The sequence below is a fragment of the Nicotiana tabacum genome, chromosome 16 (genome assembly GCF_000715075.1).
Source record: "Nicotiana tabacum cultivar K326 chromosome 16, ASM71507v2, whole genome shotgun sequence".
Lineage (NCBI taxonomy): Eukaryota > Viridiplantae > Streptophyta > Magnoliopsida > Solanales > Solanaceae > Nicotiana > Nicotiana tabacum.
Window position 1 is genome coordinate 67,048,569 of NC_134095.1, and position 19,378 is coordinate 67,067,946.

Genomic DNA, 19,378 nt, shown 5'->3' on the forward strand with positions numbered 1-19,378 from the left:
AGCACCTAAATAGCTCATCTACTGGCTGCATTACCAATTAACAGATGCAGATGCAGCAGTCTTAACCAACAGATGCAGCAACTTAACAAAATTAAAAATAAAAACAATAAATTATCAAGGTGCAACAGATGCAGGCATGCAGCAGTCTTAACAAAATTAGCACTTAACAGAGTAGTCTGTTCATTACTCTGAGCTGTTGTTGAAATTGGATTTTCATTAGGAACATGGCTAATGATAGTTCGAGCCTTCGAGGAGATGTTGGTGGAGATGCAAAAAGCATAGAGGTTTCTAGGACTTGACGACTTATACTTTCTTGATGAAACAAAAGTCTTTGTGCTCTTAGTGCTATCATGTATAAACCAGCCGCCAAGAAAACTGTCAGTACTCAGTAGACCAAAAACTCCAGCAGCTGAGAATAATCCTTGTCCTACTACTAAACAACTTTCCTTTGCTATTTCCCAATTTTTTAGATGTCCAGACTCTACACTTAGCCCTATTAGTAACAATATCTCCGCAACAGCAAAAGAAACCCTCAGCTTGCCAAACAAGAGTGTTGAGAGAATCAGAATGAGGATCCCAATAAAGTATATGAGGAGGAGTTGCTTTGCTCACAACAATCAACAAATATGTGTGTTCAATCACCATGGCAATAGCCAGAGCCAAAAATGCAGCAGAAGCACACAGTAGAGGTGTTTTCCCACTACCAGTATATGTGCATTCATTTCTCCCTCCTCTTTTTCCACTCAATATCACCTGCAATTTCCATTTAAATTAAGTATTTTTCAATTCCAATATGCAACAATTCACTGTTCTAAAAGATGTTTTTAACTAAAATTGGCCTTCTTTCATGAACCTTTCCCTGTTTTCAACAGAAATTGTGGTACATCTTTTTGAGAGAAACTATGTAGCATAATTTAACTTCTTACAAAAATCAGGTCACCTAAAAGATAACGATAAAGTAAATTTGAAACATAAAGTAAATTACATGTTGCAATATGTTAAAACATACTTATAGTATACAGTTCTTTTACACCATCTGCGTATATAAGTTAAATACGAAAAAGAAACCTACTTGAGAATGCGTGGCTTCGGCAATGAGGGAGAGAATGAAGCATAGGAGGCCAAGAAGTATTGACAAGACCATAAGAAATGCACCCATTTTGCTACCTAAATTGGTACTAGGGCGACTTGGTGCAAGATCTGCATGAGTCACAGCCATTCCAGCAACAACAGGAATATAAATCATAAGTTAGAATATTATATTTTGATGATAATAAAACAAAACTACAAAAGTATTAAGATTCCAGCAAGAGATGATTATAACTCTTTTCACATTCGGTTATCCTTGTGAAATATTCCTGATAGAAACTAAGATTTCAACAAGCTAACTTATTATGACTCCAGCAACCAACAACCATAAGAATGTCACAACAAAGAAAACTAACAGTGAATTCACTCAACTGTCATCATCCTAAAGTGTCTATCACAAGAAAAATGCAAGGAAAGTTCGGAACAACAGTTCATTCAATCAGTAGTACAACCAAAAGAAAACGAAACATACCTTTGAAATTGAAATTGAATCGAGATCGGAACACTGGAACAGGACAACAACATCTTCGACACTTCGTTTTCCCAAAATTTGTGAGGAGTGAGGAATCGAATCGAGCTGGGAATCGCCGCCTATAACCCTAAATTAGTTTGATGCAGAAAATCAGAAATTAAAAAACTTATGCGTCTGAACTCTGAACTTAAAAAGTTCAAAACCTAAAAATATAAAAACTCAGAAGAAACCTCAGAGAGTACTGGGATGAGATGAGATGAGACTTACAAAAGTAGTGAAGTTAACCGGTGAAGATGAGATGAGACTCGAGCTCGACTGTCGACTGGTCGTAGACTCACAGAGTCGCAGTCGATTCTCGATTTAGATGATATCCTAAGTTAAGCCCTAATGCCCTAATTTGATTTAGAATTTCAGATGGTCTGAGTAAAGAGATTAACTAAGGGCCTAAGGCTGTAAGAGAAGACTGAAGAGATTAGAGAGGAAAAGTAATAGGCTTGGGGCTTGGGTAATTGGGCTTGGGGGAGCTGGGTGGGACGGTATGGCCGTATGGGCTTGGGTAATTCGTAATTGGGCTTAAGAAGAGAATAGAGAGGAAGAGTATATATTATATAGGGTCACCAAATTTTCGGTATTTCGATTTACTGAAATTATAAAATTATAATACCGAGAACCGAATTGAAATACCAAAATACCGAAAATCCAGTACTGAATTAGACCAAAAAACCGAAAAAACCGAAACCGAAATACCAAATTAATTTGGTTCGGTTCGGAATTTGGTTTTTCGGATTTTATGCCCACCCCTAGTTGGAGTTGCTGAAGGACTATGATATCACTATTTTTTATCACTCGGGCAAGGCCAATGTGGTGGTCTATGCTTTGAATCGTCGGGCAGAGAGTTTGGGGATTTTGGCTTATTTACCAGTATTAGATAGGCCTTTGGCGATGGATGTTCAGGCCTTAGGCATCTAATTTGTAAGATTGGATCTTTCGGAGCCCAGTTGGGTTCTAGCTTGCGTGTTTTCTCGGTCTTTCTTATTTGATCGTATTAGGGAGCGACAGTATGATGACCCTCATTTGCTTGTCCTCAAGGACAAGGTTCAGCATGGAGATGCCAGAGATGTGACTATTGGTGATGATGGGGGTATTGAGGATGCAAGGTCGGATTTGTGTACACAATGTTGATGGGCTGCGAGATATAGTTGGATTTGTAGCTCGGTGTCTCAACTGTTAACAGGTGAAGTATGAGCACTTGAGACTGGTGGGTTGCTTCAGCAGATAGAGATTCCGGAGTGGAAGTGGGAGCGGATCACCATGGACTTTGCAGTTAGGCTCCCACAGACTTTGAGGAAGTTTGATGCTATTTGGGTGATTGTGGATCGGCTAACCAAGTTCGCTCACTTTATTCTTCTGTGTACTACTTATTCCTCGGAGCGGCTGGCAGAGGTCTATATCCGGGAGATTGTTCGTCTGCATGGTATTCCGGTTTCCATCATTTCAAATAGAGGTACCCAGTTCACATCACGGTTCTGGAGAGCCGTTCAGCATGAGTTAGGTACTCGAGTAGAGTTGAGCACATCATTTCACCCTTATATGGATGGATAGTCCAAGCGCACTATTTAGATTCTTGAGGATGTGCCCCATGCATGTGTGATTGAGTTTGGAGGGTCTTGGGATCAGTTCTTGCCATTAACGGAGTTTGCTTATAATAATAGCTATCGGTCCAGCATTCAAATGGCACCGTATGAGGCTTTATATGGTAGGCGGTGTACATTTCCGATGGGTTGGTTTGAGTTGGGTGAGGCTAGACTATTGGGCACAGATTTGGTTCAGGATGCTTTGGAGAAGGTTAAGGTGATTTGGGATAGACTCCATACAGCCCAGTCCAGACAGAAGAGTTACACGGACCGGAAGGTTCGTGATGCTTCATATAGGGTTGGAGAGTGGGTTATGCTTCGGGTTTCTCCTATGAAGGGCGTTATGAGATTCGGGAAGAAAGGGAAGTTAAGTCCAAGGTTTATTGGCCCTTTTGAGATATTAAGGCATGTTGGGAGGTTGCTTATGAACTTGCCTTACCTCCCAACTTGGCAGGAGTTAATTTGGTATTTCATGTTTTGATGCTCTATAGGTATCAAGGTGATCCGCCGCACGTGTTGGATTTCAGTTTAGTCCAGTTGGACAAGGATCTATCTTATATTTAGGAGCCAGTGGCAATATTGGACAGGCAGTTTAGAAAGCTGAGGTCAAAGAACATTGCATCAGTGGATGTCCAATAACGGGGTCAGCCGGTCGAGGAGGCGACCTGGGAGACTGAGCAGTATATGCGCAGCCGTTACCCTCATCTTTTCACTACTTCAGGTATGTCTCTATGCTCGTTCGAGAATGAACGAATGTTTAAGTGTAGGAGGATGTAACGACCCGACCAGTCTATTTTTGCTATTTTTGATTTGCCGGGATGTTCGGTTTTATGTTTCGGAGAATTTTGGGACACTTAGTCCCTAAATGTGAGCTTAAGTATTGGAAAGTTGACCGTATTCGGAACAGTGTGAAGACAGCCTCGGAATGGAAATCCGATGGTTCTGTTAGTTCCGTTAGGTGATTTTGGGGTTAGGAGCGTGTTCGGATTGTGTTTTGGAGGTCCGTAGCTAATTTAGGCTTGAAATGCCGAAAATTTAATTTTGGAAGTTCCCGTTTTGATAGTGAGATTTTGATCCGAGGGTCGGAATGGAATTCCGAGAGTTTCAATTGTTCCGTTGTGTCATTTGGGATGTGTGTGCGGAATTTCAAGTTATTCAGACGAGGTTTGATAGACTTTTTGATCGAAAGCGTATTTTGAGAAATTTGGAGTTCTTAGGCTTAAATCCATGGTTAATTCGAGGTTTTGATGTTGTTTTAGGTGTTTTGAGGATTGGTACAAGTTTGAATAAGGTTTAGGATATGTTGATGCCTTTGGTTGAGGTCCCAGGGGCCTCGGGGTGATTTCGGATGGTTAACGAGAAGTTGAGGAAATGTTGCAGCTGCTGTATGTTGTTGCTTCTGGTATTATCGCATCTGCAGTTTGGGGACCCCAGATGTGGCGCCGCAGAAGCGGCTAAGGAGATCGCAGAAGCTAATTTTGGTCCTTTCTTCGGGTTCCACAGATGCATCAGAAATACCACAGATGTGGTAGCGCATCTGCGAAAGGGTGATCGCAGATGCAGTTTCTGGTAATTTAATGAAAGTCGCAGATGCGACGTAGTTTCCGCAGAAGCGGGACCGCAGATGCAGTCCCAGGGTCACAAATGCGGAAATCGCTGTATAAATAGTTGCCTTCGCGAATTTGAGGGATTCTTTAACCATTTTCATCCGGGTCTAAAGCTTTTGAGAGAGATTTTTGAGGAAAACAAAGGAGAAACGCTTGGAGGTAACATCCTTGACTTCATAACTTGTTTTTATGTGATTAAAGACCTAATTAGTGGCGAGAAATTGGGAAAAAAATAATTAATTAGGGCTTGAGTTTAAAAGGCCTTTAAATGAGAATTCGATGGGTCATTTGGACTCCTATTTCAGTGTTCTTGTTATGAATAGACTCGTGAGAGTACGAAGTTTCTAAAAATATAAATTTCACCCAATTCCGAGACGTGGGCCTAAGGGGCGTTTTGGTCATTTTATATAATTTTGCATATTAGCTTAGACTTTAATTGTAGAACCAGTTACTTGAAGTCATTACTAGAAAAAATCAATTTGTGACAGAATTTTGTGGCCGAAAATGAAGTAGTCGCTAATGGGACTGCTTTTGCGACGGCAGTGGTCGGAAAAAAATTGAATTTTCATTACTTATTTATAAAAAGAAAAATCGACTATTATTCTGACAAAGGCAGTGGGAAAACAATGCGCCAATTTCCTGCCTTCACTTTTGTGACCGATTCAGTCGGACATTGAAAAGTTAAAATATCAGGTTACCCACTAAGCAACTGTCTCGGTCACAAAACTAAAATACAAAATGATAAAAGAATATTAAGTGAGTTTGTGACTAAGATGGTCAGTAATATTAATTTAATATTTCACAACAAAACCCTATTTCCCCAATTTCATTTATCTCTCTCTCTGCTCGACCGCCTCTCTCTCTCTGCTCGACCGTTCTTTAATATCTCATCCCAGGTAAATCACTAATCACTCACTAAGTTTTTATTTCCCTTTTTATATCTCAAATCCGTCAGTGGAATCGGGGGTTTCTCAAATCCATTTTTCCATCAAGTTGCAAATTTGGAGGTTTCTCTTTTGAGGTCGCAGAACCTAATTTCTTTTGCTGAAATTCGAGGTATGTTTGATCAAATCCCTCATGCTTCATTTATTTGTGATTTTTCTTGTTTTGTTCCGTATTTTTGAGTTGTTAAGTTGCTGTGTATTTCTCCGTACTGTATTTCTGTTTCACTTATATTTTAGTATCTTCTATTTGCTTTGATTTTCTATCTTCCAAATAAGAGGAGCTTTTTATAATATTCAGTATGTAAGAAGAGAAACGTTTCAGTTGAGTGAATAAATTATCGTCTAAATTTGTGTAAACTATTCTCTAAATTATTATCTCCTAAATCCTGCTCATAATATGATATTTGGCAAGTCTCACTTTATTAATTTTTGAAGTTCAATTATATATCAGAGTTTTTCTTAAATACTCATTCGTATTCCTGAAAACTGCTAATGTCCTGCTCATAATATGATATTTGGCAAGTCTCACTTTATTAATTTTTGAAGTTCAATTATATATTAGAGTTCTTCTCAAATACTCATTCGTATTCCTGAAAACTGCTAATGTTAAAATCCCCCAGATAACGTACTTCATGCTCTAGATATTGAGTCCTGAACATACAGAATTTAGTTATATTGGTTGAGTAAATTAATTGTTATTTCATTTTTAGATCCTTTAAGTTACAAGTAAAATTTAAAGATGTTAGTCAAATTTCAGTTTATCAGGAAAGTTTATAGGTCTTATTTCGTTTAAAATGAGTGTTGTGAGATGATATGGGGGTTCTGAGGATAGAGAGTAAATGCAACGAGATCAGAATATATAGTTACCTAATAACCATAACATACAGTATTCATTACTAGAAAAATGTTAATTTCTGACCGAAAATGTTATTATCAGAAAAAAGAAGTAATGTATTTGCCCAGCTGCATCTATGAGATCAGATGCGCAAACTTATAGGTTAACATATGAGTTATGGGTAGATGTTTTCTTTTTTTGATTGGTAAAAGTACAATTTTATTGTTTAAGCAGCACTAAGATTGTGCTGAATATGTAAGTACCTAGTTACATTTTTATTTTTTTCTATAAATTTTCCATCTTTCTCTGATTGTGTTTTCCAGATAAGTTCCATGGAAAGTATTGTAAGTAGCTAGTTACGAAATGGAATCTCTTAGAAAATGTGGTTTGCAATTAGAATGTATTTGTATAGATGGCTTGTGTTAAATGATCATAATACTAATTAATATGTTTTATTTTACATATCTTGGATTTATTTTGTGTAGATGGAGCTTGCACATCGTAGATAGATGTATAATCGAACTTATCCTAATCGTAGTGGGTTGAGGGAGGAATTTATAGAAGGGGTTGCCGAATTTATGGCTAAAACAAAAATACTTCATGAATTTCTCAGTGAAGGGGTGATTAGGTGTCCTTGTATGAAATGCAAATGCAGAAAGTTATTACAACCAAATATTGTTAAAGTTCATCTTTATAAAAAAGGGTTTATGGAAAATTATTACGTGTAAACTATTCATGGAGAGGATGTTGCTAGTGTTGGTAACGTCGATTTTCAATTTTTTTTTGATAGTGAGGATAGTCCATTAGCAGAGAATAATGCTGAAAATTCTTGATTCAGTGAAATGGTTTGGGATGCTTTTGTGATGCACCCGGGGGCTCAGTCTGAACCAAATGATGATGCTAGGCGCTTCTATGAATAGTTAGAGGAAGCAAGTCGTCCATTGTATAAAGGCTCAATGCATTCTAAGTTGTCTGTCGCAGTTAGGTTATTAAGTATTAAATCAGATTCAAGTATTTCTCAAGCGGGCATGGACTCTATCATTGGCCTTATGAATGAACTTAATCCTAATAAAATTGACCTACCCAAAGATTTCTACACAGCAAAGAAATTGGTTTTCAAGTTAGGACTTTCATCAGAGAGGATTGACTATTGTGAGAAAGGTTACATATTATTTTATAAGGATGATGCAGCCTTAGATAATTGCAAATTTATAACCAACCTCGTTACAAGAAAGCCATAAATTAAAAAAATAAGAAGGTTCCAATTAAGGTGATGCATTACTTACCCCTTATACCTAGGTTAAAGAGGTTGTATGCATCAATGAGCTCTACTCCTCATATGAGATGACACTATGAAAATAGAAGGCCACCTGGTATTTTGTGTCTTCCGTCAGATGGAGAAGCATGGAAGCATTAACCTTCCTTTTGTTTCATAGAAATGCACTGACTGACAATTTGCACAGAATAAGTGCATTTTTCATGAGGTTGGACTTTTTTATAAACAAATCATTCAAATATAAGAGAATAAAAAAATTGGTTATACATTAAGTCACCAAGGACTTATGCAGCTATAACAAATTTTGCTCTATCAAGCAATATGTCAAGATACACATCCCCGAAAATTCGTAGATGTTAAAATGGTTTTGTTGTAAAACATGTGATTATTTATGTCTAGATACACATCCCGAAAAATTCGTAGATGTTAATATGGTTTTATTGTAAGCATTTTCCTTGAGGAAATAAAATAATTTTCTATCACCCTAATTTCCAACTTCCAAGTGCTTCTTAGTACATATCCAGTCCACAATTTGATTAGTACATATCCAGTTTATATTGGCTTGTAATTGTGCATCTTTTGCCTCTGGTTTTGGCATGCAAAATTTCTTCATGTAGACTCACATATCCATGTACTTTTATAATGGATGTTGGCTCTCAGAAGTAGCGGTAGTTTGAGAAAAAGATCCTGTAGTGCTTCCCTAAGAAATGATTCTTGACATTAATGAGTGAGAAGTAGACTGGAGGAATTAAAAAAAGATAAAGAAAGAGCATGGCATTGATTGGGGAAGAAAGAAATAGTAAAGGAAAAAGAAGGAAGCATGAGCTAGAAAAAATGGAAAAAGTATTGTTTGTTGCCTAAGTATAAGTTTTTTCTTTCTTCTTAAATTTTACTTTCATCATACTTGCACCATTTCCTTCCTTGTTTATGTGTGTGTTTGTATTTTTATAGATACATGCTTCATCGGAAAAATATGAAACGCACATTTTAATTTCTTCAAGTATCGGTTTGACTCCATAATTTCAGGAAGCCTATCAGCAATGTTTTGAGGAATGGCATCAAAGTCAACCCGATTCCGAGGATGGTAGCTCAACCCAAGTGTCACTCAACAATGTAACTTCAATATGGACGCAGGTGGTTGGCGGCACAAAGAAAGGTAGAACCTACGGTCTTGGATCATAATATTCTGTAGGTCGTTCTACGACATTGTTGTCTGGTGATGCGAGTTATTCGCAAGAACACGAAGAGGTAGAAGCATTATGAAAAGAAGTTGAAGAGTTGAAGGAGGAAAGGAAAGAAGATCGCGCAAATTTTAACAAATTGCAGTCTAGTGGAGAAATTTATGAGCGGACGTCCATTTGGTCCTTTGAATGGCGAGGATGGCGGGGATAATGAGTTTTAGTTTGTTATGGTTATTGAATTTTTGAGACATTATTATTTATTGTAGTTGGATGTTTAGACTTGGTAATATTTACACTTGACTATGATTGTAATATTTTAGACTAGATTGAATGGTGCCACAATGTTTAACTCTTTTTGGATGTTTTAGTTACAAATATTTATGTTTTGCATTTTATGAATTTGATTAGTTGCAATAGTGGATTGGTTGGTTGGCATGGTAGATTAATTGGTTGTTGTATATTTGAATTGGTAGGTGATATTGCTTTAAAAGTGTTGGAATTTGGCATAAAATTCCCAGTTTTCCGACTTATTTCCGACCATAGTAGTCGCAAAATGCATCAAAATATTTCAGATTTAGGAACATCTGCGACTACTGTAGTCGGAAATACAAATAAATAAATAGTTTTAAATTAGATTTGCGACCATAGTAGTCGGAAGGATAAATAAATAAATAATTTAAAATTAGATTTGCGACCACCATAGTGGAAAAACTCAAACAAAACTAAATATTATTGTAATTATATATACCGTTTGCGACTGAAGTAGTGGAAAAGTTAATATAAAATTAAAATTTAATTTAACTTGTTTGCGACCGCGTCAGTCAGAAACTTTAGCATATTTATTAGTCCTTTTTCTATTTTGCCTTAGCGACCGCTGTAGTCGCAAATTACGGACGGATTCGGTCGCAAACTATTTCAGACTAGCTATTTTGCGACTACAACATTTTGGTCTAATCGGAAATTAGCATTTTTTGACCATTTTTGCAGTCGCAAAATAGCCATTTTCCAGTAGTGAGTGTTATTTACATTATGCAATTGAATTGAATAGATTTGGGTCATTTGGAGTCGAGTACTCGTGGCAAAAACGTGGTTTCGGGTTGACTTTGAGCCTGTTCGAGGTATGTGGCTTGTCTAACCTTGTGTGGGGGACATTCCCCTTAGGATATGATATATTTGGTAATTGAAATGTCTTGTACGTGAGGTGACGAGTGCGTACTTGAGCTAATTGTTGAAAATCCGGTTTTACTTTAAGTATTTCAATTGAGTTCCTTTTTCCTGCTTTAGTCTACTTACGAATTTAGCCTGTTGTAGTTTAGAAAAGCATGCTTAGTTGATTTAATTACGGCTTAAACTACCTTAATTGCATTACGTGAAGCATGTTAGGCTAGAATTAACTGTTTACTTGGTACGAAATTTTGCATTTAATTGAGTATTCGTGTGTTGCTTCTATGTGTTTTTAATTTGGGACTACGGGACGGCATCCTGGGAGATCCCCTGTACGTATTTATGATTTGGACTGAGGTGCAAGATACCAAGAGATCCCTGACATGTATATTGAGGATACCAAGAGATCCCTAGCATATACTGAGGATACCAAGAGATCCTCGGGATACCAAAAGATCCCTATTATATATTGAGGATACCGAGAGATCTCGGGATACCAAGAGATCTCTGGCATATATTGATGGTACTAAGAGATCCTCGGGATACTGTGATATCCCCGGTTACTTCCTTGTGGTTTGCCTTCATCTCTATTTCCGTTATTGTACTCTTATTGTAGATTTTTACTATAGATTCCCAATTGTACTGCTTATCTTATCCTGTCATCTCTATATTTATTTAACCTCAGTAGGACCCTAACCTTCCTCGTCACTATCCAACCGAGGTTAGGCTTGGAACTTACTGAGTACCGGTGGTGTACTCATGCCTCTTCTGCGCATATTTTTTCATGTGTAGATCCAGGTACTTCTACTCACCTACCATCCTTGAGGGAGGCGATTGCTTAGAGACTTCGAGGTACATCTACCGTGTCTGCAGACCGAGAAGTCCCTTTCTATTCATGCTTTTAGTATTTAGCCCTTCTGTACTTCTGTTCTTATTAGACAAAAATTCTGAAGTTAGAGCTATGTAGTATTTATTTTTCTTAGCTTGTGATTTGTGGGTTCCGGGTCTTGGATTTGGATATTGGTTTTGAGATTTATATATGGTGTATGTCGAGCGGCACATTTAAACACTATTATTGCCTTATTTCTTTTTTTAAATTACTTACTTCTGCAAGTTTTGGTTATCTTCCGCAATTTAGGTTTACCTAGTCATGGAGAATAGTCAAGATGGTTCACGGAAGGCGAACCAGGGTAGTGACATTAAATTTTGTAAGATTCTGAGATGTAGGCTCAGATTTTTTGGGTTGATTTTTTGACTTTTGTTAAATAACTTAGCTTTATCGCAAAGAATTGAATCCTATAGCTTGTATTGTTTGTATTAAGCTGTTTGTGGCTATATTTGAGTCGTTCGGAGGCCGATTCGCAATGCAATGGCTTGTTAGAGTAGGGATTTGTGCGGTTTGAGGTAAGTAACACTTCTAAACTTGGTTTTGAGGGTATGAATCCCTGAAATACGTGTGATGCGATTGTTGTTGAGGTGACGCACATGCTAGGTGATGAGTTGAAAGAATTGAAGGAACAATTGTAGGATTTGGTTGACAAGGGGTTCATTAGACCTAGTGTCTCGCCTTGGGGTGCACCGGTGTTGTTTGTGAAGAAAAAGGACGGATCGATGAGGATGTGCATAGACTATCAGTAGTTGAACAAGGTCACAATCAAGAATAAGTATCCATTGTCGAGGATTGATGATTTATATGACCAACTTATGGGTGCCAAGGTGTTTTCCAAGATTGACTTGAGGTCGGGCTACCATTAGGTGAAGATTAAGGCATCGGGTGTACCTAAGATAGCTTTTTGAGCTCGGTATTATCACTACGATTTCTTTGTGATGTCATTTGGCTTGACTAATACCACAACAGCCTTTATGGATTTGATGAACCTGGTCTTCAAGTCTTATCTGGATTCCTCCATGATTGTCTTCATCGATGATATTTTATTTTCTCCCGCAATCGAAAGGAGCATGAACAACACCTATGGATCGTACTTCAAACATTGAAGGGTCGTCAATTATATGCCAAGTTTTTGAAGTGTGAGTTCTAGTTAGACTTGGTTGCCTTTTTAGTCCATGTTGTGTCTTCCGAAGGCATCAAGGTGGATACTAAGAAGATTGAGGCAGTTCAGAACTAGCCTAGACCTACTTCAGCTATAGAGATTTGGAACTTTTTAGGTTTGCTGGGTTATTATCGCTGGATCGTGGAGGGATTTTCATTTATCTCGGCCTTATTGACCAAGTTGACCTACAAGGGTGCTTTTTTTTCATATGGTCTGATGAGTGTGAGGTGAGCTTTCAGAAGCTTATGACTGCATTGACTACAACCCCAGTGTTAGTGTCGCCTCCAAGTTCGGGACCTTACATTGTATATTGTGATGCATCGTGTATTGGGATTGGTGCATTGTTGATACAGGACAGTAGGGTGATTGCCTATGCGTCCCGACAGTTGAAGGTTCATGAAAAGAATTAACCTATGCTTGACTTAGAGTTGGGAGCCATTATTCACGCATTGAAGATTTGGAGGCACTATCTATATGGCATTCCATATGAGGTCTATACCAACCATCAGTGTCTCCAGCACATGTTTCAAGTGGAAGGACCGTAATTTGTAGCAAAGGAGATGGTTAGAGTTGTTGAAAGACTATGATGTCACCATACTATATCATCTGGGGAAGGCTAATGCATTAAGTAGGAAGGTAGAGAGCACAGATAGTTTGGCATATTTACCAGCACTGGAGAGGCCATTAGCCGTGGATGTTCATCCCTTGACCAATCAGTTCTAGAGTTTAGATATTTAGGTGCCTAACTGAGTTCTTTCTTTTGTTACGACACAATCATCGTTGTTGGAGCGTATCACGGCTCGCCGGTTTGATGATCCGCACTTGTTGGTATTGAAAGACACTGTGCAACATGGTAGTGCTAAGGAGGTTGTGATTGGAGATGATGCTGTCTGTGAGCACGTGATTTTTGCCGTATATAAAATACTCCTATAAAATCCCAAGAAAATAGATGTTTGTTAATTATTTACCATTTTAGGAATTTTGTAGAATTTTATTTAATTGTTTGCATTTTTGTGCACATTTAAGTTTTATTTAAATCATGAAAAATACCAAAATATACGCATTGAGCCTGGGTCCCTTTCATTTTTTTTTGGTTTCGAAATTATTTATGTATCACCTCTGTTCTTGTTCTCTCTTTGGTCAGAGGTCATCCAAATTGAGCCTGGGTCAAAGTCTTGGATCCAGAACCTCTCTTCTTGGTGATTGTTTTCCTTTTTAAGTTTGTTTTCTGATTTCTTTGGTTTGTCTAGTTCTATTTATTGCATGTTTGAACCTTTGATTTTACATTTTGTTTTGGTCATTTAGCTTAATTTCTCAATTAGTTCAATGCCTGTTTGTGATCGTTAATTAGTCAATCTGTTTGTTTCTTAGTTTTTTGAAGTTACTTAAGTGCTTCCCTTTCATGCTTTGATTTGGTTTTGGGTCAGCCTTGTTACTTGGGCTCTGAGGTCAGTCTAGACCCCATTCCAAGAAAGTTTGGTTTGGCTTGAACCTGAGCCCATGTTTAATGAACCATTGAGCCCGTTTGGATTCATAACCCATACTCGTTTGGTCCAGGGGGTAAAAACAGGGTAACTAAGGGCTCTTTTGGGTAATGTACGTAGGAAATCTATGAGTAACCACCTGAAGAAGCTTCCTAGAAGCTGAAAAACAGACTTGTTGGGCAAGCAAGTCAGTAATTTAGGGACTAAGCTGCAAAAATAAAAATTGGAACAGGTCTAAAGGAAAAAACTGAACCCTTAAGGTTGCCCTAATAGCTTGCCTATAAAGGCATTGCTGCTTGAAGCTCAAGTCAGATTTTTGAGAAGAGAAAAATAGAGGTAAAAATTCTGAAAAATCAATAGCTAAAATTTCAGAAAAGGTGATTCAAGTTTTCCAGTTGTGTACTATTCCATTGAGCTGTTTAAGCTGGTTTCGCTGTTGATTGTTGAACCTGGGCTAGTTCCTGCTACTGTTATTGCTAATCCGTCATTTCTTATCCTTTGTAATTTCTAGGTATTCCTTTGAAACTATCATGGAATTGAAGCTTGACTAAAGCTGTGTAAAGATCCGGAAGTTTGAGTTGGAATTCAAATGGAAACTTTAAACTTCTTCTATAACTGCTGTCTTGTGTGATTAAAATTCTATAGTAATTTAGTTTATATTAAATATCTCATTGTTTGCAAGTTAATTGTTGAGTTAAAATCATTTGGAGTGGGGATTTAAGGCATGAAAATGGAGTATAGAGAAACATGTGCTAAAAATGTATGCTGACTTTGAGGGAACCATATTAATATGTAAATCATTGAATGAAGTAATTATGTATGGGAGATGTGATAGCGGCTTGGAAAACTCAATTGAATGGTGCTTGAGTCTTGTGTATTTTGTTATATCAACTTATTGATGGTTTGTTTGTTCATACCGCTAAAGTTGTTAGTTTATAAGAACTATGCGTTTGGTCACTTTGAGCTTAAAATGTTGTCTCAATTGCACTTCATAACCCTTTGATTGATTTTCTTGTAAATGGGGTTAACAATGGTTGGTTCTGAAAACTTGGGCTTAAAGTTGGCCCAATAGTAGATGTCTTTAGACTCCATGTTACTATGGATATTTGACCGTCCCCTCCATTTTGAGAATTGGGCTCACTGGGTCCAAGCTCTAAAGCAATATGAATAGATTGGATTCAGTGCTATTTGTTAAAATTGGTTCTGATTTAGTTGATCCTTTAAGTTGATGTTTGCTAGTTATTTAATAGAATTAGGATTTCATTAAACATTTAGACATTCTGCAAGTCCATTAGAATTAATTAATTGGATTTTCAAAGTAAATTGGAGATGCACCATATTAGGCGATACGAATAGCTTATGGCCTTCAAAAACTTAGCTTGAATTCCCTTTTTAAAATTGGAATTGAGGTGCACCGCGCCAAATAAAATCTCAAATGTGTGGCCCTCATTTAACTATTTCTTTTAAATCCTTAGAATTCGAGGCGCGCCATTTAGCAAATTTCCATAGCCCTCGCAAAGTTAAAAATGCGCAGTTGCTTTAGGCGCGTTATTTTAATAATATTACCTTCTTAAACTCGGGTGTGCAATTCATGCGACCCAAATCCAAATCTCAACAATGTTAAATAAAATGTGTCGTGGACCACGGATGCATTTCATTTGGCGTGGTTCAATGCGTGTTTTAAATAACGTTAAATATTTCTAAAAATAATTAAAAGCGGTTAATAAGTTAAAAATGTGACATATGCTAAAATATGTATTAAAGTCAGATAATAGTCCAATTATGATAGTTTAAGCGACCGTGCTAGAACCACGGAATCCGGGGCTGCCTAACACCTTCCCTCGGGTTAACAGAATTCATTATTCAGAATTTCTGGTTCGCAGACTTCAAAAGGAAAGTCAAATTTTTCTCGATTTGGGATTTAAAATAAACCAGTGACTTGGAACACAAATAAAAAATATTCCAAGTGGTGACTTTGAAGAAATTAAATTAAATAATCTCATTTCGAATAATGTCACTTAAATTGGAAAAACTCCCCTATATCCACCCTCGGGTGTGTAAAAAGGTGGTGTGACAGTGTCATGCGGCTTCAGGGCCGGATTGTGTTCCAAATGTAGATGGGTTGAGAGAGTTGATCCTTGAGGAGGCTCACAATTCGTGATATTCTATTTACTCAGGTGTCAAGTAGATGTACTATGACTTGAAACAACACTATTGGTGGCAGAACATGAAGAAAGATATTGTCAATCATGTCTCTCGGTATTTAAATTGTCAATAGGCGAAGTATGAGCATCAGAAACAGAGTGGATTGACTTAGAGATTGGAGATACCAGAGTGGAAGTGGGAGCGCCTCACTATGAATTTTGTAGTAGGCTTGCGACAGACCTTGAGAAAATATGATGCAGTTTCGGTTATTATGGACAGATTGACTAATTCTGCACACTTTATTCCGGTGATGACGTCCTACTCTTCAGAGCAATTGGGTCAGATTTACATTCGGGAGATTATCCATCGGAACGGTGTGCCCATTTCCATCATTTTTGACCTGGGCGCGTAGTTCTCATTGCATTTTGGAGAGCCGTGCAGCGTAGTTGGGCACGTAGGTCGAGCTGAGTACTGTGTTTTATCCTCAGATGGACGGATAGTCCGAGCGCACTATTCGGACATTGGAGGACATATTTCAAGAATGCTCTATGGATTTTGGGGGTCAGTGGGACCAGTGTTTACCTCTAGCGGAGTTCGCTTACAATAACAACTATCAGTCAAACTTCCAAATGGCTCTGTACGAGGCCTTTTATGGGAGACGATATCGTTCGTCGATTGGTTGGTTTGAGTCCGGTGAAGCCAGATTGTTGGGCATTGATTTGGTTCGTAATTCTTTAGAAAAGGGTAAGGTGATTTAGGAGCATCTTCATATAGCTTAATCCGGGCAAAATAGTTATGCGGACCAGAAGGTTCAAAATGTGGCCTACATGGCAGGTGAGAAGGTTCTTCCCCGAGTATCACCTATGAAGGGCGTGGTGCAGTTTGGGAAGAAGGGCAAGTTAAGCCCGAGTTTATTGGCCCGTTTGAGATCTTGAAAAGAGTTATAGAGAGGTTGCTTATTGGCTTGCATTACCTCCTAGCCTAGTAGGGGTACATTCAGTATTTCACATTTCCATGCTTCAGAAGTACCATGAAGATAGGTCACATATTTTAGACTTCATCACGATGCTGCTTGATGAGAATTTGATCTATGAGGAAGAGCCGCTGGTTATTCTAGACTAGAAGGTTTGAAAGTTGAGGTCTAAGAGTTTTACTTCTGTGAAAGTGGAATAAAGGGGTCATCAGATCGAGGATGCTACCTGGGAGTCTGAGTCTAATACGCGGAGTAGATACCCAGATATTTTTACCACCAGGTACTTTTCCATGTCCATTCGAGTACGAACGTTTCTTTTAGAGTTGGAGAATGTGACGACTCAATAGGTCGTTTGAGTACTAGCCTTAATTTATATGTTGTGAGACCTCTCATAGATCCATTTGATGTTACATGACTTATGTGTGTGGTCTATATCGTTATTCGAAAAGATTTTATGTGAAATTTTGAAGAAAATGTAATTTTGACATAAAATTAAGCTAGAGTTGACCACGGTTATTATTCAGGGAAATTGACCTTGGATCGGTATTTTGATGACCCTGGTAGGTTTGTATGACGTTTCTGTACTTGTACACGTGTTTGGTTGGAGTCCAAGGTGACTCAAGCGCATTTTGGTGCATTATGTAAAAAGCTAAAAAAATGAGTTACAAAGTTGAAATTTTGAGTTTTGATGATCGATTCTTGATAAGTAATGTTATTTTGATGATTTGAGTTATCAAGCGAGTCCGTATGATTTAAGTATACTTGTGCGAATGTTCGGATTGGATTCCGAGAGGCTCAGGTGAGTTTCTGATGTACTAGAGTTAAGTTTGGAACTGCTACTCAGTAGTTGCTGGTGTTATGTTCCAGGTCTCGCATTTCCGAAGACCTGATCGCAATTACGAGTCTCGCATTTTGATGTCAGGCCCGCAAATGCAAAATATGGGATGGGCAGACATTCTTCGCAAATGCAAAAAAATGGTCGCGTTTGCAAATCGCTGGGGTTCCCTTTCACGACTTAATTGTCGCTTTTGCGACTGAGAGGCTGGATAGAGGGCTTCGCAAATGCGAATGCATGACCACTTTTGCGATAGATGGGACTTCGTAAATGCAAAGTATTGGGCCGAAAATGCAATATCAGGGGGGCACAAAGGGTGTTCGCTTTTGCGAACATTCGCAATTGCAATATCTGCAGCTGGGTAAAAGTTGGAAAAAATGGGAGTTAGCTTATTTTACACTATTTTTCAACCCTAGACTCCATAGATGTAATTTCCTGAGAGCTTTTTCTTTCCAAATTCATTGGTAAACATCTTTAACTAGTTTTCAATCAATTTCAACTACTTTTCATGAATTTTTAACACCAAATCTATAACTTTCAAGGTAGAAATTAGGATATTGGGTAGAATTTAGGGATTTTATAAATTAAGATTTAAATCTCAAATTAAGATCGGATTTCGAAACAAATCACATAATCGGTCTTGGGAGTGAATGGATAATCGGGATTTGGTCTGAATCTTGAATTTTGACCATGCGGCTGTGATTAACTTTTATTGATTTTTTCGAATATGATCAAAATTGAATCTTTTTCATTTGTGGATAGTTTCTAAAGCTTATTTTGAAATGTTTGAACGATAATTGGCTAGATTCGGTTGGTTTAGTGGCTTGTTTAAAAGGAAAAGTTGTAGTTGATTGTTGATTTGGTTGCGTAAAGAGGTAAGTGTCGTGGTTAACTTTAATTTGAGGGCATTAAGGTAGAATTGAGTCTATTTGCTATGTGAACTTTGTGTTGGGGATGACGTAAATGCGAGCTGATGAGTCCTTATACGTTGGACCTGGGATAAGAATGTGGGTAAAATTTTCCTTAATTGTACCATGTTATTTCATTTATGATGCCTTCCATGCCTTAGATAGATTGCTTATTCTTTGACTTGTCACTTTCAAGTTATTTCTTATATTGAATTGTTGAGATATTGGGTGTTGAGAGTGTGTAACATGTGATTGGTTGTTGTCTCTAATTGTGGAAAGACTATTGTATGACGAGTGGAATTCAATACAATTGATGAAGTGCATTTGCTTCCCACCTTGCTTGATATTTGTGTTGTTGTTGCTTAGTGAGGAAGAGTGAATAGAACGAAGGATGTCGCCATGCCTCATTTGCATATTGATATCATTGATTGAGTGAATGTGAGGTTAAAAGCACGAAGGGTGATGCCATGCACATACTTATTTATCATGAGAGGTTAAAGCACGAAGAGTGATGCCGTGCACATGCTTATTTATCATGAGAGGTTAAAGCACGAAGGGTGATGCCGTGCATATACATTTTATCATGATCATGTAAGGATGAGAGTAAAGTACGAAGGTTGATGTCGTGCAAATACATTTTATTATGATCATGTGAGGATGAGAATAAAAACACGAAGGATGATGTCATGCATATACATTTTATTATGATCATGTGAGGATGAATGTAAAAGCACGAAGGACTATATCGTGCATTTGTATTTATGATATATGGTGAAGGTG

General features: G+C 37.8%; 1 long non-coding RNA gene across 1 annotated transcript; it reads left to right on the forward strand.

The window, feature by feature from the left end:
- Positions 1-5,576: 5,576 nt before the first annotated feature.
- Positions 5,577-9,433, forward strand: LOC107769864 (uncharacterized). Its single transcript, XR_001644497.2, has 2 exons — positions 5,577-5,858; positions 8,884-9,433. It is a non-coding gene; the product is annotated as an uncharacterized LOC107769864 (long non-coding RNA).
- The last annotated feature ends 9,945 nt before the right edge of the window (positions 9,434-19,378 follow it).